Below are 24,682 nucleotides of genomic sequence, written 5' to 3' on the forward strand. Positions count from 1 at the left end.
AAAAAGGAGACTATGAAGAAAAATTGAGGTTCTTACATTGAATGGGCAATTCAGGAATGCTAAAATATGATTACTAAATTAGACATTAAATGGTGAATATGCCACAGAGCAATGAAACAAAATCTGTGGCTTATCTTATCTTAGAGCCAGAAAAGAGATTTATCACACCTTATTGGTTTCTCAGAATTGTAAATGTCCGGACCCCAATCAATTGTGCAAACTCAGTTACCTTTCCCTAGAGAATCTGATGACCCTTCATCAGATCTGTTGAGCAATGCATGATATTAAGGAACATACAATCATGCTTTGCCTTGTTTCTAAATTTTTCTTAGCAAGATACAATTTTAAAATTGTATGATAGACATCTGCTGCTTTTAGTCCTATCTCTGTGACTGGTTGGATAAATATCTATTCCCAGGAGACCAGGGCAAATAGTCCTTCTACATCTTGACCTTCAACTCCACGAACACCAGTCAGTTGTATCAAGCTGCAAGCCAAAAATCATGTTCTAAGGCCCCCAGTTGACTGAACGGATGCCTCTTCTTGGCCAAGGGCATTCCAAAGTAAGCCTGAAAAACTAGTTCAGGTGGCAATGGAAAGGGGAGTCAGACCTGCCTCATTATACCCTCCTCCCTTTGGAATTCAGGCCCAACTTACCAACATTAACATTAAAATAGAGATCTTAAGATTGACAAAACAGACTCTTTGTAGCAAATAAGATACCAGATTCCAACCTGACTCTGGTATAGCATCACATGACAGACAGCAGGCTCTGAAAAAAATTGAAGTATTTTACCCCAAACTATACTTTTTGGACATATTTTGAAATGACCCTGCAAAGTTGTCTCATGGAGAAAATCTACATTCTGTGCAGAAGGCTCTTTGCTTCCCAGGTCTTTTCCTGATCCAGGAAAAAGTTAATTCTTAAAGATTAAGATTAGATTAAAGATTAAGATTAGAGAAAGATTGAGATTAGACTCTTAAGTCTAGCACATTTTAGAGTCCGATAAGAGACATTTACCATCTATTCTCTCTGAAGCCTGCTACCTGGAGGCTTCACCCACATAACAAGAACCTTGGCTTCTATAGTCTCCCCTTATCTTAACTACAAATGTTTCTTTCTGCTGACTTCAACACTTCAGGCAGAAGAGTTTCAACCAATTATCAATCATGAAATATTTAAACCACCCAAGACCTGGAAGCCTTCACTTCTCCATGCTCTGCTTTTCTAACAGGAATCAATGTACACCTTATACATATTGGCTTAACTTCTGTCCCCCTAAAATGTATAAAATCAAGCTGTAACCCAACCAGCTGGGGTATATGTTCTCAGGACTTATTGAGGCTGTGCTTCAGGCCTTGATCATTCACATTTGGCTGATAATAAGCCTCTAAATATTTTACGATATGACTCTTTTTTGTTGGTAAAGCTCCAAATTCAAAAAATATTCTTAATCCATTGATAGTTGTTTAATAATGAACTGAAGATTTATATAAGGCAGTCTTCTCATGTTGAAAAGTGCTACTGTATTCTCATCCATCAGAGAAAGCTATTGAAGAGGTGAGAAGAGGCAATGTAATGTGAAACATCATTTTTTTAAGGCAGTAGTACTTGAGTGAAATTCTGTGAAGAGATGCAGGGATGGATTGACTGAAAATTTTATGTAATAGAAGAAAATGTCTCATAATAAGTTATGTTCAGAAACTAAAATTCTGTGAGTATGACCAAAAGACACTTATCTAATACAAAAATCTCTTCCACAGTGAATACCATGAGGGGCTTATTTAGTAGTATGCATTTATATTTGCAATTTAATAGTCATTATTTTTGGAAGTTTGATTAAATCTGTAGAACCTATGCTGTTACGGTTTTAGTATGCATCAATAACTTTCAAAACTCATTCTAAGTTCACTTTGAAAATAGATAATAGAAAAATTGCATGGAAAGTTACAAATAAGGTCTTGAAAAGATATAAATACTCATCCCAAATCAATTACTACTCTTTTCTCTAACTCAGCATCTATCTAAAAATATCTTGGCAATCCAGAAATTGACATGTCTCCACAGTCCTGTGCAAACACTATTTTGAAATCTAGTTTAGCAAAAACGAAAGTGCCAAGAAGAACTAAGATCTGTCACCTGCATTTTCTGCTGAGGGTTGCTGAAGGCAACTTTAGCTGCCTTCTCAACAGTGCTTGCATGCCTCGCCTGGAAGGAATGGGACATTTTGGTGGTATTTCTAATGGGACCAGGTTCTGTATTTCAATTCAATTCCTACTTGGTTGGACTTCAAAGTAATCCTGGGATTTTAATTAAGCACTTGTTGAATAGTAACTGTATATGTGTCTCTTTGTTTTCTCTTCCACTTTTTCTCAAGATGGGGACCCTGCTTCATTCATCCTTGATATGGTTTGGCTGTGTCCCCACCCAAATCTCATCTTGAATTCCCATGTGTTGTGGGAGGGACCTGGTGGGAGGTAATCGAATCACAGGGCAGGTCTTTCCCATGCTATTCTTGTGATAGTAAGTCTCATGAGATCTGATGGTTATTTTAAGAGGGAGTTTTCCTGCACAAGCCCTCTTCTCTTGTCTGCCTAGATGTGGGGTATGCCTTTCACCTTCTGCCATGATTGTGAGGTCTCTCCAGCCAGGTGGAACAGTAAGTCCAATAAACCTCTTTCTTTCGTAAATTGCCCAGTCTCAGTTATGTCTATATCAGCAGTGTGAAAACAGACTAATACCATAAATTGGTACAAGTAGAGTGGGGCGCTGCTGAAAAGATACATGAATATGTGGAAGCGACTTTGGAGCTGGGTAATAGGCAGAGGTTGGAACAGTTTGGAGGGCTCAGAAGAAGACAGGAAAATGTGGGAAACTTTGGAACTTCTTAGAGACTGTTGAATGGCATTGACCAAAAGCCTGATAGCAATATGGACAATAAGATCCAGGTTGAGGTGGTCTCAGATGGAGATGAGGAACTTGTTGGGAACTGAAAGCAAAGGTGACCCTTGTTACTTTTGGATCTAAGAGACTGGTGGTATTTTGCCCCTGCTCTAGATATTTGTAGAACTTTGAACTTGAGAGAGATGATTTAGAGTAGAATTTCTGGTGGAAGAAATTTCTAAACAGCAAAGCATTCAATAAGTGACTTGGGTTAAAAGGCATTCAGTTTTATAAGAGAAGCAGAGCATAAAAGTTCAGAAAATTTGCAGCCTGACAATGTGATAGAAGAAAAAAAACAATTTTCTGAGGAGAAATTCAAGCCAGCTGCAGAAATTCACATAAGTAATGAGCAGCCAAACTTTAATTCCCAAGACAATGAGGAAAATGTCTCCTGGGCATGGCAGAGGTCTTCACAGTAGCCCCTCCCATCATAGGCCTAGAGGCCTAGCAAAAAATGGTTTCCTGGGCCAGGCCCAGGGTCCCCGTGTTGTGTGTACTCTAGGGACTTGGTGGCCTGTGTCCCAGCCACTCTAGCCATGATTAAAAGGGGCCAAGGTACAGCTCAAGCTGTTGCTTCAGAGGGTGGAAGCCCCAAGCCTTGGCAGCTTCCACATGGTGTTGACCCTGCGGGTGCACAGAAGTCAAGAATTGAGGTTTGGGAACCTCTGCCTAGATTTCAGAAGATGTATGGAAAAGCCTGGATACCCAGGCAAAAGTTTGCTTCAGGGGTGGGGCCCTTATAGAGAAACTCTGCTAGGTCAGTGCAGAAGGGAAATGATGGGTTGGAGCCTCCACACTGAGGCACCACCTAGTGGAGCCGTGAGAAGAGGGCCATTGTCCTCCAGACCTAAGAATGGTAGATCCACTGACAGCTTGCACTGTTCACCAGGAAAAGCTGCTGCAGATACTCAATGCCAGCCTGTGAAAGCAGCCAGGAGGGGGCCTATACCCTGCAAAACCACAGGGGCAGAGATGTCCAAGACCATAGGAACCCACCTCTTGCATCAGCATGACCTGGATGTGAGACATGGATTCAAAGGAGATCATCTTGGAGCTTTAAGATTTGACTGCCCTGCTGGATTTCAGATTTTCATGGGGCCTGTAGCCCCTTTGTTTTGGCCAATGTCTCCCATTTGGAATGATTGTGTTTATCCAATACCTGTACCCCCGTTGTATGTAGGAAGTAACTAACTTGCTTTTGATTTTACAGGCTCATAGGCAGAAGGGACTTGCCTTGTCTTGGATGAGACTTTGGACTGTGGACTTTTGAATTAATGTCGAAATGAGTTAAGACTTTGGGGACTGTTGAGAAGGCATGATTGGTTTTGAAATGTGAGGACATGAGATTTGGAAGGGGCCGGGGGCAGAGTGATAATGGTTTGGCTGTGTCCCCACCCAAATCCCATTTTGAATTCCCAAGTGTTGTGGGAGGGACCTATGGGAGGTAATTGAATCATGGGGGTAGGTCTTTCCCATGATGTTCTCATGATAGTAAGTCTCATGAGATCTGATGGTTAGATAACAGGGAGTTTTCCTGCACAAGCCCTCTTCTTCTCTTGTCTGCTGTGATGTGAGACATGCCTTTCACCTTCCGCCATGATTGCGAGGTCTCCCCAGTCACGCAGAACTGTAAGTCCAGTAAACCTCTTTCTTTTGTAAATTGCACCCTGGTCTTGGGTATGTCTTAATCAGCAGCATGAAAATGGACTAATATAATCCTCAGATCTCTAGCACACATCCAACTGAATGTCACTGTGTTAGTCCATTTGCATTGCTATAAAGGAATACCTGAGGCTGGGTAGTTTATATAGAAAACAAGTTTATTTGGCTTATATTTCTGCAGGTTGTACAAGCTTGGCACATACATCTGTTTGGTTTCTGGTGAGACCTCAAGAAGCTGACAATCATGGCAGAAAACAAAGAGGAGCCAGTGCATCACATGGTGAGAGAGGGAGCAAGAGCAATAGGGAGGAGATGCCAGGCTCCTTTAAGCAACCAGATCTCATGTGAACTCACAGAGTGAGAACTCGCTCATTACTGTGAGTACCAACAGCACCAAACCATTCATGAGGTATCCGCCCCCATGACCCAAACACCTCCCACTAGCCCCATCTCCAACATTAGAGGTCACATTTCAACACAGGATTTGGAGGGGATGAAACATCCAAACCATATCAGTCATAGACGTGGAAGACACACAAGATGCTTGTTGTTTGACTGATTGGAATTAAATTGTTCCACTTCTCAGGGAGAAATGCCACAATCACAGGCTTCCCACTCTGGGCCCAGGATGCCATAATACCAGGACATTTCCTAGGAATTGAGCCATTACCTCTTTCTCCTATATTGAACATTTGGGGAGTGGGATAGGAGGGAAGTACATGCAATTTTACACAAAATGTGCATTGCTGCCTGTAGTAGGCAGAATAAAGGCCCCCCAAAATATCCAGGCTCTAACCCCTAGATCATGTAAATGCCACCTTTTTAGAGAAAACTATATTTGCAGATGTGATTCAGTTAAAGATCTTGAAATGAGGAGACTATCCTGGATTATCTGGGTGGGTGCTAAATGCAATCAGAACTATCCTCATAAGAGAGAAGCAGAGAAATGTTGATAGAGAGAAGGCCCATGAAGAAAGAGCAACAAGAGATATGAAAATGCTGGCCTGGAAAATTAGAGTGATGCGATCACAAGCCAAGACATAGTCACCAGAAGTCGGAAAGGCAAGGAAGAGATTCTTCCCTAGAGTCTCCAGAGGGAGCCCAGCCTTCACACCTTGGTTTGACCCAGTGATATTGGTTTTGGACCTTTGGCATCCAGGACTTTGGTAAGAACAAATTCACGTTGTTTTAAGACACCAAGTTTGTGGTAATTTGTCAAAGCAGCAATAGGAAATGGTACACCACCTGGCCTTCTCTCAGATGGCTGTCCTATCTCTGCACCCACTTCTCTGCGATTCTCCAAACTCAGAAATCTATGATAAGAAGGTCACTGGATCTGAAGTCAGAAGTCCTGGCCTCATATGCCCACTCTTTATGTAACAGCTGTCTCCCCTCTGCCAGATTCCCAAGTTCGCTTAATTGTACTTGGCCTGAGGATAGGTAAATCAGAGCCATAATTTTTACCTTCAAGGAGCTCACAGCTGAGTGCGTTAAACAGATAGGAACGCACAGAAGATCACTGGACAATGTGTGCTAAGAAAGGCAAAGGCAGGGCTCCAGGAGAACTCACAGGTGCTTGCAAGCCCTTCACCCAGGCTGGAGGGAGGGAGTGAGGCATGGCAGGGACGACCTTCCAGAGGAGCTAATGAGATTACTCAAGCTCAGTAATAAGACTTCCACTAATTGCTAACATCGTTAAGGCTATCTGCCAGCTCTGCACTGGACTGCTGGCGCTGGAGGAGCAGAGCTCATATGGAACGCGATGTAAGTGTGCCATCCGGAGTTGGGTGATGCAGCAGCCTTCCCTGGCAGTGTCAAATGCTTTACACAGGTGAGTTCATTGAATTTTTGCAGTCACAGGCAAGTCACTATTTTTACTCTGATTTTCCCCACAAATAAACTGAGGCACAAAATGAATAAGTAACTTGCCAGAGCTCCTACAGTTAGTGAGGGGTGAGAAGTGCTGAGAAAGTGACACCCAGTCTTTATCCATAACTCCTGCTTTTAATCATTTCTGAAGTGGATATTATTTTTCTCAGACACGGACTGTGTAACTCAGTGGTGCCAAAACAAAATATGGTTTATTTCTCTATGATTAAATGTAAAGTAGCTCCAAATCCCAATTTCTACCTATGAAAAGAAGAAGGCAGCAGTTTAACCTTGACACTCAACCACACCTGGGTTCAACTTAGTAACTGCTAGTTTCCATGAGTTGCTTTTGGATGAAAGCAAAACTCAGAATGCACCCCCTCCCTCCTATTTTTCTTAGGGGTCATCTGGGTTTAGAGATACCTTAGTTGGCACACTAGCTTCAGAGGTGACTGAGGCTGTCAGTTCCATGGGCTCTCTGTCCTTTCTTAGTCCACCTGCTAAGGTACTGTGGCCCTCAGGCTGCCTCTCAGTGACTTCCACACCTATCAGGTGTCTTGGACAGTTTCAAAGTCATGGGAAGCCTCTCTCTGCACCAGTATTGTTCCTCCAGAGTTCAATTCCAACTGCATGGTGAGCTAATGCTGTGACCTGGGGCATGTTGCTTAACCTAAAGTGCCTCAGTTTTCTCCCCTGTTAAATAAAGAAGATAACCGGAAACGTTTGTGAGGTCTTTGTCATGTGTTAACTTGGCTAGGTTGAACCACAGTCCTGATATTTTCTTCCTCTTCTATTTCTGGTTACAGTGGGAACCAAGAGAGACTCTTGTTGGAGGTATGGAGGGTGAAGCAAAGCAGTTGCCATGCTGCAGCCCACATGTGTCCTGGCTCACCTACCTACTAGCTCACCTCAATGGCATGAGGCCACAGCTGGGCCTGCAACTGCTCCCCCATTCCCCTGGACTCTCTCCTTCAGCTTCTCTGACTCCTGGGGCCAGCTGTGTGTGTTTAGTTCCATGATGAAGGGCCCTTGCTTCTGGAAGACAGCCACACCAGCAAGGTTACAGGCAACAGGAACTGATACTGTTTCCAATCTGTCCTATGGATTCCACAAGGCTCCAGGTCATTTTACTGGTTCCAGCTTGTCTTTGCTCTCCCTCAGTTTACATCCATCCTCTCTCCCCTACTGCCTGCTCTGTGGATTGCAAGCTCTGACATCAGTTGTTGAAACAGCAAATGCAAAAGCTGTACAGAGGCCACTGAACTAGCTCCCAGAATTGCATCAGGTCAGATCTCTGTAGCAAGTGTGTCCCTTGAGTGGTTCTGCCTCTCTGATTGAGCCCTGACTGATGCTTCTCTCCAGATGCTGCTGTGAGATCCACTGAGGCAATCATGGAAAGTCATTAGAGGAGATCCTGGCACATAGGAAGACCTCAGTACATGGCAACCATTGTCATCTAGGAAAACAACAAGGGTTTGGAGATAAGACAACCCTTGATTTAATCCTAGATTTGTAGCCATGTGTGTTTGACCAACTTATTTCTACCTATAGCGTTGTTATGAGGATTAGGGATGAGGTACATGGAAGTCTGAAGCATAGTCAGTGCTTATCCAGAAGAGCCAGTACAGTTGTCCAAGCTGTGCACTGCACATACCTGGGGTGCCACTGAGTTGAAGTGCATATATGAGTGACGATCTAGGGAGTTGCTCAAGGAGCAGTCCGGGTGGCTGTGTATAGCAGTCATCCATAAAATGATCCCTGACTGAACACAGGTTGTGTTACTATGATAAGATGTTTAGAAAAACACCACCTAAGTTCAGTTACCTACTTTCTATCCCTCATCACCAAATACCATTAATCAAAATCAGGTTTCCAGTAGATTGTTGATAAATCATATTTTCCATGTGTGTTAACATAAGACCCACCCATCGCCATTATCATTCCTGAATTGATAAACACTACCAGCAATCATCAATCATCAATGATTTATATGTGTCTAGCTATGATGATTTTGGAATACACAAAGTCTGGGAAAATGGAGGAAGATTTTCCTAGGGAAGGGTGAATGGGAAAAGTCCAGAAATAACTGGTAAAAAGATGTTCAGAGAGTGCATGGCATACATACAGGTCTGAAGGACTGAAGATAAACAATAGAATGAGGTTTTTTGTGTGTGTGCGTGGTTTTTTCATTTTTTGTTTTTTTTGTTTTGACCAAGTACTGGAGTTGCATCCCAGTTAAAAGCTAAGTTCTGCAAGAATCTTCATAAGGAAATATGTCTTCTCAATTCCCCACACAGGGCATTCCCTTTCGAATGCCTTTCAATAAGAAAGCACTGCTTTTAAACAGACATACACAGTGACTGTGTCCCATCTGAGATGTTCAATGGTTGTAAACATTTGGGAGCAAAGTGGAGATTTAAATTTAGGCCTCAAATACCTGCCTTTGCAGGAGCCTCTTATAAAGATGCATGTAATAACGCTACCACAGTGAAGAGAGGAGCACTGTAATATAACTAGGACAGCTGGAGACTTCCAACTAAAAATCAGAGTGAATTTACATGCTGACAAGCCACCAATGCACAGGCCTTGGCCAGGGTATTCACAATGATAGAAGATTATAGACTGACTGCTCTTTTCTTAAGCTATAAGCATGCAGAATGATCCTCTGTCTTCTCTCTTTGTTTCTTCAATATTTCTCTCTTTTCCTTCCTCCTTTCTCTCCTCTTCCTGTGACTCAATCTGTGTCTCCTTTTCCTTCCCTTCTCTTTTCTCTTCCCTTATTTTTTCTTTCTTTCTTTAGTGTTTGAGCTTTGGGACCAGGCCACCTGGGTTTGAGTCCCAGCTCTGCCACTTAACAGCTGTGTGGCCTTTGGTCAGTTTCTTAACCTCTTTGTTTCCTTGCTAGAATGACAACTATCACGTTTACCTCACTGGTAGTGTAAGGATGATATGAGAAGATCCTTATAAAGTTATCAGAGTACTGCACACTTAGTAAGGGCTCTATCACGTAATCAATTCTAATTATTTTCTCTCTCTTTTTCTTCTTTTTCTTTTTCCTTTCCTCTTTTTCTCTCCTTCTTCCATCCTCCCCTCTTCTTGCTCACCACAAAAAATTAACTGAGGAGAGATGAAGAGTTGAATTCCAGAAGGAATCTCAAGTCTTCATCTGTTTCACATGCGACCTTACGTCTTCTGGCCAAGGATCTTTCCCACACATCACATAAAATCCCTCTCCTTGCAACCAAAGTCCTTTCCATTTCATCTGCCCCTTGTAGGAAAGGTGAAATTCAGGAAACACAGTTCCTGCTATTTGTTCAAAGAAAAATTTGACATTGCTGTATAGTCCGCATCAGGAAATGATTTTATACCTCTGTTCAAAATTGCGTATTTTAAATCCCAGATGAAAATACTATATCATAGATAAGGAAATCTGTGGTGCTATAGACTGAACATTTGCATCCTCTTAAAATTCATAAGTTGAGACGTGATGGTGTTTGGATGTGCATCCTCTGGGAGATGATAAGGTCAAGAGTGTGTTCTCATGAATGGGATTACTGCCCCTATAAGAAGAGACACGAGGGACATGATCCCGCCACATGAGGATACAATGAGAAGTTGCTATCCGTAAATTAGGAAGACGGCCCTTACCGTGTACCTAGTATGCCAGCACCTTGATCTAAGACTTCCACCCTATAGAACTGAGAAAGAAACTTCTGTTGTTTAAGGCACTGAGCCTATGGTATTCTCTTATACCAGCCTGAACTGACTAAGACAAGAGGTAACCACAGTTACAGGGTTTGAAGACTTCTCATTGCATAATTTCACTTCTTCCTTAAGAAAGTAATCCTGGAGGGAAATGGCCAACAAAGGAATCCAGGTTCTTTAACACATGCTCACCCCAGGAGGCTTCAGAGAGCAGGGTGCTTCTTGCTAAGCAGCTTGGGTACCTTAAGTGGGCTTGTGATACCCTTGTCAAGTTCTTCTTAGAGGCCTTGTACACTAAAATCCTAAGAATGAGGTCTTTATCTTTATTCTTTAGACACTTTGGTTGGTGTTGTGGGAGGTCACTTAATACCAACCTTCACCCAGGTTGTGAAAAGTCAGCAGTAGGCATTTAAAAACTGAAACCCGAACACGTCCAGCAGTCTCCATGCTTATATTCTTTTCGTTTCAGCTCTTAGTTATCAGTGAAAATGAGGAGGAGCAATAAAAACAAGAAAAGATACCTGCAGCAAACTCAAAGCTTTTTTTTTTTTTTAAGAAATACAATCAGTAGGTATCATTTTGTGCCCTCTGAGCAGAACCAGCGTGGAAGGCCCTGATGGAGGAAGAAAACCATTAAGAGACTAAGCATAATTAACCATTAGAATTCATTAGTGAAAACTATCAGAGTACTTTGCTAATTCTGCAGATTTAAAATTGGGCTTAATTTCTAGAAATAGACACGCAGAGGAAGTTTCTACTGGTAAAGTAGTTACGGGCATTTGAAAACCCGTTTTCGTCTGCAAAATGATCTTCAGCTTCTCGTATGTTCTCTGAGAACCTTGCTGTCTCCACAACTGTGAGAGACCCCTGGTCTCCAGGACCAATCAGAAAGAACTTGGAAAGTGAGAGACTTCTAATATTTGTTGGTTCATTTGTTCATTTGCTCATTTATTCATTCACTTAACAAATGTTGATTGAGTACCTACTATGTGCTAGGGACCACTGTGAGGGCTGGGAATAGACATGGAAACAATGGGTAGAATACGCTGCTCCCAGGAACTCACATTCTAGAGCAGGGGTCAGCAAACTTTTTCTGCAAACAACCAGATAATAAACTCTTTAGGCTCTGTAGGCCACATGGCCTCTGTTGCAATTTATTTGATTCTGTTCTGAGAGCACAGAAGCAACCAGAGACAAAATGCAAGTGAGTGGGAGTAGTTGTGTTCCAATATAACTTTATTTACAAAAATAGGTGGTGGGCCAGAGATTCATGATCAAGTTTACCTTCTGTATTAGTACAATTTCATGCTGTTGAAAAAGACATACCCCAAACTGGGTAATTTACAAAAACAAAGTGGTTTAATGGACTCAAAGTTCCACATGGCTGGGGAGGCCTCACAATCATGGCAGAAGGAGAAAGGCACATCTTACTTGGTGACAGGCAAGACAGGATGAGAATCAAGTGGAAGGGAAAACCTCTTGTCAAACCATCAGATCTCATAAGACTTATTCACTATGTTGAGAACAGTATGGGGGAAACTGCTCCCATGATTCAATTATCTCCCACTGAGTCTCTCCCACAACACGTAGGAATTATGGGAGCTACAGTTCAAGATAAAATTTGGGTCGAGACACAGCCAAACAATATCACCTTCCATTTAAGTCTTCCCCATTTTCTTGTTTTAGTAGCCTGCTGCATACCATAGTCATTTTATCAGCCTCCTTCACCCTGTTTTCAGGGCAGCAGTTCTGCCCATTGGCCAGGCCCATTCCCTGCCAAAAGATTTCAGTGTCACTCCACCATTAGCAGCTTAGATAACTAAATACCTATCAGCTGAGAACCCCAGATGAATTCATTCATGTGTGATTAGCTTCTGAATTCTCTGCCATCAGTCTCTGCTCACCTTTTGGGACATTGTGTGAGTCTCTGTAGACTCCCCCATGCTAGAGGAAGGATTAGACTATCCCCTTCCATCTGTTGCCTTTTGTCCACTAGTCTGGACTTTCTCCTAGGACTTCAAAATGTTAACAGACCACTAAGGCCTGCTCTACCCAGTAAGCAATTCTAATTTCTGAGTCTAGTCTAGGACTCGTCTGTCTAATCTATTGCACTGCAATGAAACAGTAAAAACTCAGCCATATCATAAAGATTATCAATTACTTTCATGTATCTAGCTTTAATATTGCTTGTTAAGATGTTTTGTAATATGTAAAGGAGGACCAAGGAGAGAAGTGTGTGCATGTGGATGTCCATGTGTGGTTGTAGTTGGAATGTGATGAGAGAAAGCAATTGTGGACTTGGTTAAATGCAATGCACAGTTGACCCTTGAACAACGTGGGGGTTAGAGGGACACCAACTCCCCTTCCCAGTCAAAAATCCATGTGTAACTTTTGACTTCACAAAAACTTAACTATTAATAGCCTACTGTTGCCCAAAAACCTTACCAATAATACAAACAGTTGGTTAATACATATTTTGTATGTTATATGTATTATATACTATATGATTTATAATAAAGTAAGCTACAGAAAAGGTTATTTAAAAGTCATAAAAAGAAAAAATATATATATAACTCATTAAGTGTCAGTGGAACATTATAAAGGTCTTTATCCTCGTTATCTTCATGTTGAATAGACTGAGGAAGAGGAGGAATAAGATAAGTTGATCTTACTGTCTCAAGAGTGGCAGAGGTGAAGAAAACCCATATATAAATGGACCCACACAGTTTAAACCCACTTTGTTCAAGGATGAACTGTAAATGCAACAGGGTAGAGAACATTTTGAGACCTTAACAGCTGGAACCAGATTTCCACCCAGGTACAAAATTGTCTTTGTTGAAAAAACGCTGTGTAGAGTTACAAGTGACTCACTCTCTCCCCTTCCTGCTGGGCGAAGTTTCAGGTGGGGGGCGCTACTTGTCTTAACAGAGGGAGAAACACTGCAAGGTCTTAGACCAATCCAGTGGAGAGTGGGTAAGGAGCAGAGACATAGGGTTTAGAACAAAAAGAAAAATGGCACCAATGTGGTGGCAGAAAGGCTAACCCGAAAAACTATTCAGTAAATGCCACTAACCCCAAGAATATTTGGAGTAAGAAGTATCTGTTGATTCTTGGTTAGTGACAATGAAGAAGGATCTGTGTTTCCACTGGGGTTCACGTGAGGCATCCCACAGACAATGATGAACAAGCCGGAGTTGAAAAGACCAAAGAAGCAGGAAAACTTAAGACTTCTAGGAATTTTCAGAAATATTTGGACGAGCTTTGGACTGTCTCATCCCCTCCAATCTCAAAGACTGACATGTTGTTCAGAATTGACATGCTTGAATTATGTAAGAAAACCCCAAAACAAAACTGCATCTACCTCAAAAGCAAGATATTCTAATTAAATCAGTACTAGAATTAATGTGAAATAAGCAAAATTCATCAGTGGAATTTCCAACATCTTCTCCCAAAACATTTGACTCTCTGATGCCATATTCCCTCTAGACACCAACCAGTGTTCTATATGGTCACAACTGTTCCAGCTTTTCCTCATAGTAAAACTTACTTCAGGAATAGCCTATGAATTTGTCTATACAAAAGTCTGAGAGCCCACAATGTTAAGACCACTTCAAAGGAATATGGACCAGAGCCTCGGAATTAAAGCCTAAAATGCATGCAGTGGGATTTCATGGACAATCAGCATGCAGGGAACATTCTGGGCAGAGGCACAGCCAAGTGTTCTTAAAATCACATCAAGGCAGAAAACTTTAAGTTGGAGCACTACCTCACACCATATAGCAAAATATATTTTAAATGAATCAAAGAATGATATCCTTAACTATGAAAAAATTTATGAGCCTTTTATATTGCAAAAAATAAACATAGCAAAGCCAAAGAAATATGGCACAGTGAGAAACAAGTTATTTGCAACCTACATTAACAGTCAAAGGGTATAATTTCCTTAATGTATCATGATTTAACAATGTCTCCATTCATGTAACAAATACTGATTGTTTGCCCACTATGTATCAGCAAAATTCCAAGCATTGATTTGGGGATACAGTGAGTAAACAAAACAGATAAAGTCCCTCTTCTTGTGCAGCCTGTATTCTAGAAAGTGTGTGCACAAGATGTGAGAGATGTTAAAAAGAGAAACCCAAACACATCAATGAACAAAAGCATAAACTAGCAGATCTCATAAAAACAAATATAAAAAATGACAACTCATAGTTATTGAGTACTTTCTGTTCTAAGGGATTTATGTTTCATCAAATCACATAATCTTTACAAATCTATATGACGAATACTGTTATCTTCATCTTCATTTTAAAGACATGGAGAAATAAGTATTAATAACTTGCACTAAACAACAGAACTAACAAGTAATATACCTAGGGTTTGAACCTAGGTAGCCTGCCTCCAGAACTCACACTTCTTAATCATTAGGCTAAACTAGCTCTTTATTTATTTATTTATGTAACTTTTAAAAATTTTTTATCTTTTCAGAGACAGGGTCTCACTCTGTTGCCTGCAAGGCTGGAGTTCAGTGGTACAATCACAGCTCTCTATAGCCTCAAACTCCTGGGCTTCAAGCACCCTCCTGTCTCTGCTTCCTATGTAGCTAGGACTACAGATGCATGACACCATGCCTGGCTAATTTTTTAATTTTTATTTTGTAAGATGGGGGGGGGTCTCACTATTTTGCCCAGGCTGGTCTTAAGCTCCTAACCTCAAGCAGTCCTCAAGCCTTGGCCTCCCAAAGTGCTGGGATTACAAGCTAATTTAGGACTGCAGCCTAATTTAGATAGTAATAACTGAAAATATACATTTGATTTCATTCATAATTTTAGCTGCAAGTTAAAACAACAATGGTATAACATTTTCACCTAGCAAACTGGTAATAATAATAAGGTTTAGTGCTAAGAAATACACTGGGGAAAGGATCTCTTACTGACTGTTGGTGAGAGTGTGAATTGGTGCACCATTCTGGGAGGGCTGCTTGTCAGTGTGTATCCAATCTAAAATCTATGCACCACTTAACTCAGCCATTCTACATCTAGAGATTTATTTTCTAGTTACATTCACTAATTTGCACAAAGCTATATGTATAAGGATTTGAAATTTATTAGTTTTGTAATAGACAAACCCTGAAGATGATTAAACTTTTATTAATAAGAAAATAGTTAATTCAAACCTGCTTCATTCAGTCAAAGGAATACTATGCTGCTATGAAAAAGAAGCCAGATTTGTACTTTCTGATATGAAAAGATCTTTTCATTATATTACTAAGTTTTTTTAAAAATCAAGAAAACAAGAGCCAGGACAGTGGTATAACTTGCTCCTGTTTGTATAAAGTAAAAGGAGACCCACATGGACACACTCACAAAGAATACACAAGAAACTTCCAATATTAATTATTTTGAATTGGGAGCCTAGGGTGGAAGGATGACTATTTTCATTGTTTAACTTCTCCTTTTTTTTTTTTTTAAAAAGGCACATATTGGTCTTTCAGTTGAAAAATATTAATTAAAAAAATACCCTGTAAGCATGTATTTACAAGCCAATCTTGAACATTGGAATAACCCTGAAATTCCCATGAGGTCAATAGTGGGCAGTAGATTTCCAGGGACTGAGGCTTCCCCTGCACCTTTAGAGACCAGGGTCTACCCTTGCCCAGCCTTGAGGGAATCAGTGCCCAAAACCATCAAGGCAATTCCATAAACGGGAATTTCCCCAGTGCAAAAACCAACATAACACTCCTCAGGGTCATCCAGACAGGCTGCTCCCCTACACCAGGGTCTGCAAACTTTTTCTGTAAAAGGACAGAAAGTAAATAGTTTAGGCTTGGTCGGGGGAGCACAAAGATGTGGTTCTTGCCACATGTCTTTTTGGTTGTTATTTTCAAATTCCATTTAAATATATAAAACACATTCTTAGTTCTCTGGTCGAATAAAAACAGGCTGCAGGCCGGGCGCGGTGGCTCAAGCCTGTAATCCCAGCACTTTGGGAGGCCGAGACGGGCGAATCACAGGGTCAGGAGATCGAGGCCATCCTGGCTAACACGGTGAAACCCCGTCTCTACTAAAAAAGTATAAAAAAACTAGCTGGGAGAGGTGGTGGGCGCCTGCAGTCCCAGCTACTTGGGAGGCTGCGCCAGGAGAATGGCGTAAACCCGGGAGGCGGAGCTTGCAGTGAGCTGAGATCAGGCCACTGCACTCCAGCCTGGGCGATAGAGTGAGACTCCATCTCAAACAAACAAACAAACAAACAAACAAAAAAACAGGCTGCAGGGGCCAGCTTTGGCCTTTGAACTGTTCTGTAGTTTTTTGACCCCTGCTCTACATGAGTCACAGTGGGCAGACAGAGATTCCATGGCAAGGTAGAGGGTTTGTACCTTCTCTCTCCAGACAGTGCCACTGCACGGCTGGTGTTGGCAGATGGATATTTTTCCTGTGCCCTAATAGCTGGTGCCCAAGGGCATATGCCTCTCTCTGATCCACACACCTGCTACCTGCCTGGCATGGGAAATGAAATCTATTTTTTTTTTTTTTACTTTAAGGGATACATATGCAAGTTTGTTACATAGGTAAATTTGTGTCATGGGGGTTTGTTATACCTATTATTTCATCACCCAGGTATTAAGCCTAGTACCCATTAGTTATTTTTCCTGATCGTCTCCCTCCTCCCACCCTCCACCTTCCCACAGGCCCCAGTGTGTGCTGTTCCCCTCTATGTGTCCATGTGTTCTCATCAGGGAAATGAAATCTTAACTCAGTGTCTGACTTCTCACTCTTCTCTTAAAAGTGCCTCCCCTGCTGTGAACCTAAAACTGCTCTAAAAAAAAAATGTTTTGTTTTGTTTTGTTTTTGAGACAGAGTTTTACTCTTGTTGCCCAGGCAGGAATGCAGTGGCGCGATCTCGACTCACTGCAACCTCCACCTCCCAGGTTCAAGCGATTCTCCTGCCTCAGCCTCCCAAGTAGCTGGGATTACAGGTGTGTGCCATCATGCCTGGCTAGTTTTTTGTATTTTTAGTAGAGATGGGGTTTCACCATGTTGGCCAGGCTGGTCTCGAACTCCTGACCTCAGGTGATGCACCTGCCTTGGCCTCCCAAAGTTCTGGGATCACGGGTGTGAGCCACCGTGCCCAGCTTTTTTTTTGTTTTTAAAGGGGCCTCCCCAATTCCTCTCTGTGCCACCTCTTCCTTCCCTGGAACCACCTAACCCCCACCATGCTGTATTTGTCTTCTGAGTAATCTCACCTCTTTGTCACTTATGTAAGGCAGAGAGAAGTAGTTGACCTTAGGGGTAAACACGGGAGCTCTCTTCCTTTCTTTATCTCCTCTCCAGAACTAAGTGTCTGTTTGTAAGAGTAACAAAAACCTCTGAGTACTAGCCCAGGTATGAGCAGCCCCACCCTAAATGCATGTAGCCTAAAGACAGCTTGTTTGTGTGTGAGTTCTAAAATTTCTGTCACTGGAGCAGCGTTGACTAATTTTCCTGTGTACTTTGAATAGTACCTAGGAGAGCAATGTGAGCACATGGACATTTTATGAAAGAACCATCTGATAACGATAAACAGGCATCTGGAAAGAACATCATTTTACAAAAAAAAAAAAAATTCTGGCAGCAGCATGAGATTAGGGAGAAAGGATTTTAGTGTTACCCTTTGGCACAAAAAGATGGGAGACTCCCAAGTCTGATAGATGAGCATGCTGTCTTTATGGGGAGCGATGACAGAAAATTGTGGCGGATTAATTTCTTTCACCTGGGCTGCATGTGGGTTGTTTCAGAGAAAAGCAGCCTCCCAGGTACTCTGAGTTCAGGGTACGTCCAGGGAGGAAAATAAGATATGGTCAGTGACAACAGCTGTGTGTACAGGCTGACTTCCTGCCTGGAACTGGAGCATGGTGCTAACCCCAGCTGTGGGAAGAGCCATGAGACTGAGAAACTGTGTGGCTTCACTGTGTGTAGCCATGAAACCCCAAAGACTTTGGTTCTAGCTTAGGTTCATTACAGATTTGGACAACTTACATGTCAATTTCCTCATACGTAAAATCAGGAGGTTGGGTAATGGCGATATCTGGTGGCCCTTTCAGCACAAATATTCTATATGTCTATAACATTAGATTGAAAATTTTAACTTCTGAGCCAGAACTCCAAGTTCAGGTGTTTTCTCATATGAGGGTTTTTCTCTTCATAGAAGATATAAGAAGTTATACATTCTTATAACTGTCAATTTATCATCTTTAGCCCCCTTCATCAATGAACCTAGAAAGAAAAGGATCATGTCAAAGTCATTGCATACAATTTTTTTCTTTGTTTAACAGAAATTTGAATGCCAGTTGTGTGCCAAGCACAATGCTAGATCCAGGGGACTTGGCAATTGAAACGTTACCCATGGTCTTAAACCTCGTGGAGTTCACAGTCTTGAGTCAAATCAGACAGATTTGATGCATAGTATGCAAAGGAAGCAAAGGATGCCATACAGAAGACAGGAAGGACACCTCTCCCAGTCTCAAAATATCAAGGAAAGCATTTGGGAGGCAGAGTGTTGCAGACAAGGAGGACCAGCATCTCCATAGACTCAAAGGCAATAGAGAGAATGAGACACTCTAGAAACAAAAGACATCCTGGAAGAACAGGGCTAAGAATGTGAGGGGAATATGGTCACAGATGAGATAGGAGAGGCAAGCCAGGTCACCCGGGGAAGAGCGATAGCCTAAGGGCCACTGAAGGATTTTAAACGCGGGAGTGACAGGACCACATTTGAATTTTTGAAAGTGCATTCTGGCTACAGTACAGAGAAACAGCTGTGAGGGAGGAAGAATGGAAGCAAGGAGCTCGGTTAAGAGGTTGCCTCCGTTATCCAGATGAGAGAGAGATGATGGTGGTGTCACCAGGGTGGTGGCAGGAGAGATCGAGAGAACAGTGGGGATATGTGTGCTTGACATTTAGTGTCCGTGAGAGGTGGTCACCGATTGCCTGTGGGCAGCGACAGGAAAATTGAGGGCTAGGCCCAGGTTTCTGGCTCGAGGAGGGTAGTAGAGTTGTTTGTAGAAGCAGGGGAGCAGGCATGGAGCTAGGGGAAAGAGATGGTCAACTTGTTTTCAGACATGTTGAGTTTGACAGCCTTGGGGGACAACACCCTGGTAAGAAGTTGATATGGTTTGGCTGTGTCCCCACCCAAATCTCATCTTGAATTGTAGCTCCCATAATTCCCACATATCGTGGCAGGGACCTGGTGGGAGATAATTGAGTCATGAGGGCTCTTTCCCCTATTCTGTTCTCATGGTAGTGAGTAAGTCTCATGAGATCTGCTGGTTCTATAAGGGGCAATCCCTTTCACTTGGTTCTCATTCTCTGTTGCCTGCTGCTTGTAAGATGTGCCTTTTTCCTTCTGCCATGATTGTGAGGCCTCCCCAGCCACATGGAACTGTGAGCCCATTAAACCTCTTTTTCTTTATAAATTACCCAGTCTCGGGTATGTCTCTATCAGCAGCGTGAAAATGAACTAGTACAGATGTCTGTTAGTACTGGAAGCTCAGGAGAAAGCGCTGGACCAAAGACACAAATTTGAGACTCACAGGAATTGAAGTCAAAGCAGGGGTTGGTGATCCTGGTACAGCATGCACAGCGATGAAAGGTCCAGGTCCGCATCATGAAGAGCACTGGCATTTAAGGAGGGGCAGAGGAGGAGGATTTTCCAAAGGACGCCAGAAGGAGAATGAGTGCCAAACCGGGAATGAGCGAGATTTGAGGAACCAGGAATGGGTGAGATTTGAGGAACCAGGAATGGGTGAGATTCGAGGAACCAGAAAAGGGTTCCCTGTGAGAGCAGAGCCAGCACCAAATGCTGCATGATCAAGGGCAGAAACGACTGGACAATGGAAACCTTTGACAATCCCAGTGAAAATGTCAAAAGGCATGACAAGGATGAAATTCAGGCTGTGGTGGGTGGAAGGTAGACGTAAGGAGTGGAATTCAGTGCATTGACTGCTCTGTGAAGAAGTTGGGCTGTGAAGGAAAGAGAAAGATGGAAGCAGGTGTGTGAGAGCATTTTTTTTTTAAGGTAGGAGCGATTTAAGGATGTTTACATGCATCTAAAGGGAAGGAGTCAACAGACAGCAAGAGATTGTGATTGTAGAGAAAATGGCAGGCAGGGGGGCCAGAGGGAATTCTCAAGAAAAACAAAGTGTAGTTGCACTATTAGCTCGTTCATACCTCTTTCCTTATAGGAAAGGACAGGTGGGAGTATGAAGAGAAGAGAGCAGGGGGGTGCCAATCATATGGAGGATTTCTTGTTTAATATCTACTAATGTTTCCATAAATTCCTGCTTCCCTGCCCTTGCTTATGGTGCAACTTTCACTTTGAATGCTCCTCACTCACTCATGAAAATCCTACCCAGCTGCAAGGTCTAGGTGGTCTGCAGCCCACCCCAGCTTCTCCTCTGCTCTGCACAATTACAGACTGAACCCATTTTATGGATCTCCAGAGATTGCCTAAGCTTCAATGCCTTGTCTCTCACACCAGTCTGGATGCTCCTTGAGGGCAAGAACCAGACCATGGAATTTTAAACATTTCCCAAAATACACCATATACAATTTTTGATTCACTGGCTCAAAATTGAAAAAGTGTCAGTTTTGACTTTTAGCAAGAGCTCCCTCACTCTGACCTCTTAGAATAAGAAATGGGGGTGGGGGGGCAAAGAAAATTTCAAACCAGGCAGCTCAAGGTAGGTACGGAGTAAGGTGAGTGTGGAGCAAGGCAGATATGGAGTCTCCATAGTAAGGGCTTTGGAGACCTAGAATATGGAGTTAAAAGTCATGACTTGGACACTTACCAGCATTTTTTTTGTGTGTGTGCTAGGCAAGTCAGTTAACACCTCTGAGTCCCAGTTTCCTCTTCTCTAAATTGGGGTTAAAGTTACTTACCTAACTAGGTATGGAAAATACCAAGTATCCTTGTTTGTTTAAGACATTTTGATTCTGGATTTGTGTCTTGCAATGAAACATCCTCACTTAGATGGAATTACCTGGCAGAAAATCCACACTTAATATATTAATAGTAGGATGGGATGCACCCTTTACGGTGGTGGAGTGATTACAGTTTTGGCATGTCGTATGATCATGGAGTAGTGTGTGCTGTGTGTCACGTGATATATGATAGTGTGTGGTATGGCATGTTGTAGTGTGCACTCTGTGACATGCGATGATAGCAGGTGACATGACCAGGCAATACATGGACCCTGTAAAGTGTGATATAGTGTGTGATTTGATTGTGTGGTAGGATTGTATTGAAGTTATACCTGGGATTTTATTCATGGAGGGATGACTGAATGACAACATGAACAGGTCAACGCTATTGAAAGAAAAATTCAATGTTACTCACAGTTCCCATTGAAACAAGAAGCACAGTCCACCATAAAGGGCCACAGAGGAGCACCAGGTTTGGCCAGGAGGCAGAAAGGCATGAGTGGAAGGCAGAAGCCAGAGCCTTTATTGAGACTTCCCTGGGGAACAGTTCAGGATTGGCCAGTTTGAATAATTCCAGGGACTTCTCTAGTTGCTGGGTACCTAGTCCTGAGATGATTCAGGGCATGGGAAATATGGGCTTGGCGTGTGAGCTTTACACAGAGAGGCAGTTGGGAGAATAGATAATGGATTACTTAGTTTGCCTATGAAAGGTGCGCTCCAACCTGAGTCTTTTGCTATCTCTAAGAATTGGCCTTCCTTTGCAAGGGCAGTTTCTCCCTGGGTCTGTAGGGCCCCCAAGTGCCAGAGCATCAAGAATACAGAAGTTAAAAAAAATAGTTAAATAATTGGCCCTGTTGTGAATGGATGCCTAATAGACAAATACAGAATCTAAGAAAACAGAAGCATTTACTGTGTGACATGTGATATATGATGATGGTATATGATATGGCTGTCTGGCAGTGTGTACTGCGTGCCATGCAGCACATGATGACCTGTAATATGACTGTGTGGTAGCGTGTACTGCATGCTTTGTAACACATGAGAGCATGTGATCTGATTGTGGCTGTGTTCTGGGAAGATGATCCCAGCAGCACAAGGTGGCATGGAATGGAGAGCAGAAAGGCTAGTGAGTAATGGACAGTGCTGTAATGATGTCCATGAAGAGAAGAGCTAGAGGGGGGTGATAAAAATACATGTCCCTGGTTAAAGCTGCTGCTTACGGCCGGGTGCAGTGGCTCACACTTGTAATCCCAGCACTTTGGGAGGCCGAAGCGGGCAGATCATCTGAAGTCGGGAGTTCAAGACCAGCCTGATCAACCTGGCGAAAACCCGTCTCTTCTAAAAAAATACACAATTAGCCGGGTGTGGTGGTGCATACTTGTAATCCCAGCTACTCAGGAGGCTGAGGCAGGAGAATCGCTTGAACCCAGGAGGCAGAGGTTGCAGTGAGCTGAGATAGTGCCATTGCACTCCAGCCTGGGTGACAGAGCAAAACTCCGTCTCGAAAGAAAGACAGACAGACAGACAGACAGACAGACAGACAGAAAGAAAGAAAGAAAGAAAGAAAGAAAGAAAGAAAGAAAGAAAGAAAGAAAGAAAGAAAGAAAGAAAGAAAGAAAGAAAGAAAGAAAGAAAGAAAGCTGCTGCTTACTTCTCAGCCCATGAAAAGGAAAGGAATGCCTGCGTTTCTGTCACGTGGAGGCACAGGATGTAAAGTGACAGATTCCTGCTAGTCATCATTCTAGGCATTCTGCAGATGAGAAAATAATAAGGGGCAAGTTATTAAAACCAAACTTCAGAAGGTAGACAGCAGAATCCATGATTCCAACTACTATAGCCGGGATGCATTTCGTCAGTTGACAAACACAGGTGTGGAAAATAAATGTAATTTTCTTTGTTTTTCTTCAACTGAATTCAGCTTCTATCTTAAGTTTCCTTTTCACTTAAAAGCTTACTCTAAATTATTCCATGTAAAATGGTGCAGCCTCTGTGAAAGACAATATGACAGTTTCTCAAAAATTAAAGATAGAATTACTGTATGATCCAAGAATTCCATTTCTCGGTGGAGCCATGAGGCACCTACAGTAGTTCAAATTCATAGAGACAGAAAGCAGAATGGTGGTTTCCAGGGGCTGGGGGAAGGTTAAAATGGAGAGTTATTGTTTCATGGGTCCGAGACTCATCTTCAGATTAGCCAGCTTTGATGGACACTCAGGTTATTTTTAATGTTGAGCTACTGCAAATAGTTTCCTTCCTTCCTTCCTTCCTTCTTTTTTTTTTTTTTTTTTTTTTTTTTCTTTTTTTTGATGGAGTCTCACTCTGTCTACCAGGCTGGAATGCAGTGGCATGTTCTCAGCTCACTGCAACCTCCATCCCCCGGATTCAAGAGATTCTCCTGCCTCAGCCTCCTGAGAAGCTGGGATTACAGGTGCCTGCTGCCACGCCCGGCTAATTTTTTGTATTTTTAGTAGAGATGGAGTTTCACCATATTGGCCAGGCTGGTCTCGAACTCCTGGCCTCAAGTGATTCCACCGCACCTGGCCTGCAAATAGTACTTCTATGAACATCCTCATACATGCTCGTGGTGAAGATGAGTTTGCATTTCTGTTGGACATATACCTAAAAGTGGAACTCTTCTCTCACAGGATCTGCATATTTGAGTTTAGCAGATACCTGTAGTTTTCCAACATCTTTGCCAACTTAGGAGACCCACCAGCAATGCAAGGGGAAATACGATTGATCCAACCAACATGATTTTTTTCTTGTCTTTTTCATTTTAATCATTCTGGTGGGTATGTTGAAGTATTGTCTGGTGGTTTTACTTTTGTATTTCCTTGATGCCTGATGAAGTTGAGCACCTTTTCATATGTTTATTCACCATTTGGGTATCTTCTTCTGTAAAGGGCTATAAAAGTCTTTTGCTCTTTTCTTCTATTGTTTTGTCTTGCCTTTTTATTGATTACCGGGATTAATATATACATATATGTATATAAAGATATATAAAATACATACAATCTATTTATCTATTATGCACATGAATTCCTTGTTTTGCAAAGTTGTAACTCCATTCTGTGACTTATCTTTTCCCTCCCATAATAGTATCTTTTCATAAAACAAAAGTTTGTATTATTAATGTGGTCCAGTATATCAAAATTTTTTCATTTATGACTAGTACTTTTTGTATTACATTTAAGAAATCATGAAGACATCCTTCGAAATCATGAAGACATTTTTCTCTAAGTTTTATTGTTATACCATTCATATTTTCATCTGCAATCCATCTGGAATTGATTTTTGTATATGGGGTGAAATAAAAGTCAAGATTTATTTTTCCTCTGTGTGGATATTCAGTTGACACGACACCATTTATTAAAAAGCCCATTCTTTTCTCGATTTATTGCAATGTCACTGTCATTAACCAGGACATCACATATGTGTAGGTCTGTTTATGGTTTCTCTCTTCTATTACACTAGCCAGTATGTCTATTGTGTCAGTATTACACTGTATTAATCACCATAGATTGATAACAATTATTGGTGTCTG

Source organism: Theropithecus gelada, chromosome 15 (assembly GCF_003255815.1).
Source record: "Theropithecus gelada isolate Dixy chromosome 15, Tgel_1.0, whole genome shotgun sequence".
In the NCBI taxonomy this organism is placed as follows: Eukaryota; Metazoa; Chordata; class Mammalia; order Primates; family Cercopithecidae; genus Theropithecus; species Theropithecus gelada.